This window comes from Botryllus schlosseri, chromosome 1, assembly GCF_051294905.1.
Source record: "Botryllus schlosseri isolate E-star chromosome 1, Bs_hap1, whole genome shotgun sequence".
NCBI lineage: Eukaryota > Metazoa > Chordata > Ascidiacea > Stolidobranchia > Styelidae > Botryllus > Botryllus schlosseri.
In genome coordinates this window covers 38,202,313-38,207,955 of record NC_137236.1, presented here as the reverse complement: position 1 = coordinate 38,207,955, position 5,643 = coordinate 38,202,313, and the positions used below count along the sequence as shown (strand labels likewise).

The 5,643-nt window shown below is 40.0% G+C and overlaps 1 long non-coding RNA gene across 1 annotated transcript; it reads right to left on the bottom strand.

Moving 5' to 3' along the window:
- Nucleotides 1-3,847: 3,847 nt before the first annotated feature.
- LOC145449209 (uncharacterized) lies at nt 3,848-5,086 on the bottom strand. Its single transcript, XR_013918179.1, has 2 exons — nt 4,179-5,086; nt 3,848-4,086 (listed from the first exon to the last, which is right to left on the bottom strand). It is a non-coding gene; the product is annotated as an uncharacterized LOC145449209 (long non-coding RNA).
- Nucleotides 5,087-5,643: the final 557 nt, after the last annotated feature.

Genomic DNA, 5,643 nt, shown 5'->3' with positions numbered 1-5,643 from the left:
TGACATTACATACTGGCGTCGACACTTGATCAACTACACTGAAATAATTCGTGAATATATCCGTGGGGTGGAGTGTGATACGTTTCGAGTAACGAATTCGGAAAAGTTCATCGTTGATTCTTTCGGTGAAACAGTGTTTGAAACTTTCAGCTAATATTCTTCGCGTCAACTCGAGGTTGTTTGCATAATTCCCAAGTGGTGTTAGGTACGCATCTACTATTCGATCTTTCTCATTATGTAGCTCCCAGAGTGCTTGATCGTGATTGATTATAATTCGATCAAGAGATTCACTGACAAAACTCATATCCATCAATGCGAGTTCATTACAAATAATTTCATTCGGTAACACCACCGAGAATTCACCTTGGGTGCCAGATAACGTGATGTAACTCATATTGAATCAACAGCTCTACGACGGAAGCGTAGGGTCACTGTCACTGGTGCTTTTCGAAATTTAATAGGGTTGCCAGCCGCATCACGTAGATAAATTCGTATTGTTCTAAAATTGTTTTTCGCTAAAGCAAAGAAGTATGGTTTTGGGAATATGTTGATTTGGTTTTCATTCGGTTTAGCGGTTACAGTAACCACCCGTAAAAGTTGTTGCAGCTTGTTACCGTGTGGTCTTGGTTGTATCAGATCACAATACACATAAACCTTATCAATCCGTTCCAACTTTATCGCGGGTGTAAATATAAATTCTACCACTCCGCGGCGACGAGATACAACGCGTCTAAATGTTATTGTGTCCAACACAGAACCAAGTGGTATCAGTCCGTAAGGCTCGGGTGAATCATGCGTGGTACGGGGTATGTGTTTGACGCTAGAGTCTGTGGTATCGGTATTTATGGGTACACCCCGCTTGTATCTTTTTTTACTCGTGACTAATCTTCTGAATGTGATTCTAAAGTCTCCGAATCCTTGTAAAATGAAAATGTCCCCCATGTAATATTTCTCGTACGATTCTAACATTTCACCGATGCTGTAATACGAGCCTTCGGGAATATAATACCGATCGGTGTATCCATTCGCATCGACAAATCCAAAACCGATACTTTTCGCTGTCACTTCAATTCGCGGTTGAAAATCATTGGGGAAGGTCAGCTCACATAATCCTAGCTCATGGCGATTCATTTCTAATTCTTTGTAAAGTTCCGTTTGAAAATCTGTGCTAGTATTCGGAAATTTATCCAAACTCGCATTCGAAGGTAGAGTCAACAACATTTTATTGTTTCTTTCAACATATACGATGAGGTGATGGATTCGGTAATAAATACCCAAGTGAAGAAGACAGTAGCGTTAAATATATCTCACGATCCACCCCGACAGAAATTTGATATAAGGAAAACACGATTACACACACTAACATACAAATCTGTACAATAAACACAATCTGGTTTTTCAGACTGTTCGAGACTTGGCCCATGCGAGATGAGACGGAATCAGAATCCATAGTTTGGTTGAACAACATTTTCGGTGTCTATTTATACAAATCCGAGACCCAAGAATTAAATGTAGACGGATAACCCAACCATTTTACAAGATATTGCGTTTTCTTTCCTTTCCTGCGAGTAGACAGGATTTTTTCGATATTGTAAATATTATTATTTTTCGTTATTGGTTGTAACTCTTCACCCTGAAAGCGACCGTCTATAACTTCACCATGGTAGTCTTTCAATTGATAAGTAGGAGGGTCACCTTTACGACATTGAGATACGAAAAAGATTTCTTCGGTCCAACTCGCCAAGGCACTTTTTACAAAATTACCACGTGATTTCGAAATCCTGACCGGTGTGCCGATAGTTAGTTTGGGTTTTTTAGGGGTCATGTCACCGTATAACCTGTGGAAAATTTGTTCTTGATTTGAATAATCAACATCTGCTGGAGGACACCCTATAGCAACGTGAAAAGTAGTGTTATACCCCCGGCATATCTCAGACAGGACACTGACATAATTCAAAGTCTTATTATGCGTGAAATAACGGTATAACACTTGCTTCACAGTACGAATAACACGCTCGCATATCGATGCTTTCAGTTCACTATTTGTATGAAAATGTCGCACATTGTTCTCTTTCAAGAAAGTCTGAAACGCACGGTTAGTAAACTCAGAACCTTGATCACTTTGAATAACATGAGGTATACGTTCCTTAAATATTTCCTTGAATCCGCGAATAATACCTTGCGAGGTTTTGTTCTTGAGCGGATACAGATATAAAAATCGGCTGAAACAATCGATCGTCACCAACACATATTTAAAATTATCGTTTTCTTTTGAAAGGTTTTGCATATGCATGAGATCGGTTTGATACTGAACACCAAGACCGGACGTAATCACTCTAGGTCTCTTAAATTTCTTTCGATATGGAAAATGTTTTGTGTACGCGTCCTTGCCCGAAAGAAACTCCTTGACTTTGGTTCTATTCCGCCCTCTAGAGAATACGTATGCACCGCGGTAACTACCGGGTAGCCCTGGCGTGAAATACTTAGTATGGCTCCCATCCGTATCGTCTCGGGGTCTTGGGTGTACGACCGCTTTTCGTCTTGGCATGCTGAGTCTTTACTTTGCTTCGTTGGCTACTCGGTGATGGTATAGGAATCCTTGATGGTTCACCCTTGATCAGGCGTCGCAGTGCGTCCAACTCACTAGCCGAAAATAGATTCCTTTGTTCTGATATATCGATTTTCATCGGTTGATTCAGTGTGTCGTGTTTTGTTTGATAACGATTTAGTGCGTCGTTATATAAGGCTAATTTTCGTTCTTGGGGTATGTTCATCTGTAATATGTCGCTCATACATTTGTCGATATCCAAATTCAATTTCTGAACGTCAGCTCCGTTGATCGGGCTCGGATTTATGAAGATTTTTTTAAAAGAAGTCATTTTTTGAAAAGATTACCGAGTAAACCAGTGACGACGGGTAGGATGCTTGATAATAGAGTCATAAACATACCCCCATTCTGGTTGACCATACGTTTTTTATGTCGAATAGGGATGTCTTTCCTGACAAGTCGACGTAAACTACATTTATGAGCTGATAGTCGCTTTCTTTTATACTTTGAAAGAGGGATGTTACCGTTTAAAATGTTCTTTGTACAATCGCATATACACTCGATCAATTCTTTGCTGGCCCCCGATATAATTTGCTTGCGTATCTCGGGTTTACTTTTATGTAGGAACTCTAGTGTGGGAATATGCCGCCGTGTCCGAGCTGGTACCTTGGTCATTTTGAGTTTAAAGTCGTCTCTGTGCTTGGCTATTTATACCATCGGGCTATAAACCACCATGGTTTCACCAGGGAATATATTGGTCATAACGCGTCGATTTTCAGGTGCTTCTTGCGTGAGATCGAGGAATAAATAACTATGAGGTCGTCTAGCAGCGTCACGATAAGCCTCTGTTAAAAATCTAGAGTTTGGGTACATTTGTCGACCAAGAAAACTGATCTGCTGTTGGTCGCGCGGATTCTTGAAAATCACCATATACGAGCTTGAAAGACTCAAGTCACGTGCTCCTTTACCCTTGTGATACAGGTTCTGTGTGATATAGCAAATTGACTTTGCCGAATGATGAGAAAATCTTGTAAAGTAGTCTGCAATTTTCGCTGTCTCAGTCATGAAATCATCCACTATAATCAAGGTGTCTTCAGAGCAAACCTTCAACTCTTCTAAAATATCTAGACCAGCGTGGAATTCTACGTTATGCATCGTCTTGAAAACCTCCTGATAATTATTGTAACAATATACGACCCTGGACACACTAGGTTTAATCATTGATGTCGCATGTCTAATCAGCTTGGCAACGAAAGTAGTCTTCCCACTTCTTGAAGGACCACTCACAATACACGCGAATGGGTGGATCAATTCCATCGTTTGTTGTTTATTGAAACTCGATAAAGTGCATGTGTTTATATATCAACAAGGTTGGGAATATCCACTGTTGTAGTCATCTTGTTCTAGCGGAATATATAAACCCAGTAAAGTTCGATTTAGCAATTTTCGCCGGGTTATGAAATCTTCATCTGTTTCTCATCGTCAGTGGAAGTTGTAGCGTTACGAATGCTTCAGGTCGTCAAGCAGCTGATCCCAATCTGTAAAATAATAAATCACATAAGAGGATTCATAATACGTTCATAGCGCTTTAAAATCTAACAGTGTTACTATACCAAACTATAGACCTTACCACGATCACAAGTTTTGGTGGTCTGCTTTTCATCAATCGGGTATCATCGACATTGGGGGTTGTTTGGTAGAACCAAGAATCGTGAACTGTGGTAATTCCCGCTCCAAGGTAATCATCTCTACATGTAAACCATTAAAATCTAACGACATGACAGACTTTAGATAGGTAATAGTGTTATCCATCTGGAAAACAAATGATACATGAACACACAATACAAATAAATCACATCAAACATACAGTATATACAAATAAATTAAAGTCACACAAAATATATACAAGTACACCACAATAACATTCAACGCCGTGATTTATTTTATCTTGGGTCACTGTGAAAGCGATTGAGAGCGTGGAAAGATGCATCGGCGTCGTATCTCACTTCCATCAAACCAGGTTGATGAAGATAATGAGCATACGCATCTTTACAGCATTGTCTCGAGCGGTCAAAAGAAATCGGATCAGTCAAGAATTCGTTTCGATGCTCATCACAAAAATAACGCGGAAACCAATTCTCGTAATCACAGTAAAATTCGTTCCTTTTCTCGGAAATGAGAATATCATCGAGCGGTGCTGAATGCGCGATGAAAAACGAGTTGATATCCATCGAAAGTAGCATGAAGCAGTCGGCTCGAAAATATTTGCATAAACAATCATAAAAAAACGACAACATCCGTAATTTGACATTATTATACAACCAGAACGATACTTGAATGCAGTTATCTTGCTCGATCTTTTGAGGATGCTTCGTTATTTCAAATAGATCTGTGTTTAATTGTTCACACTTGATGAAAAAGCGATCCTCCACATTTGCGTCCAATTCACTTTTATCACAGAACGTGGTTTGTTTGAGTTTACGCGGATTCATTAACTCGCAATCATAACAAGAATTCGCAGCGAGTTTTTGCGTTAGCTCAATTATATCCATGTTAGGCTCGCGATCCCCAGCGCGTCGACAGTCTGAGACATTTTTCGCAAAGTTGTCTCGAGTGACATTCGATCTACATCAAAATTACCGGTTATGATAATGTCTGTGGATCGATGTTTGTATACCAACACATTGCATGCAATGTCACACACCTCCATTTGCGCGTATACTGGTGTGGGCAAACAAGCGCGATGTATGTCTGGATGGTATTTTGTCGTGGAAACACAGGGTGTAACATGTTTACTTTGAATATTGTTCATTGGTTTATCGATTCACAGTTGATATCCGGATCCGGTTACGTACTTTATCAGGGTTTCCGATTTCAAACTGAATGTCGAGACATACAGTGACCAATAAAGACACAATATAGTAAACGTGCGGGAGGAAAACTCGACCTGGAGTTGTTATCGCGATGGGTTACATAAATCCAACCGTTTTCCGAACACCGTTATCCACATACCAACCATCGTCAAGGAGGTGTTTTATTCAGACATTTTGACTCTGGAAAATCCAAAGCACGAACCCGGACATCACAGAACTATC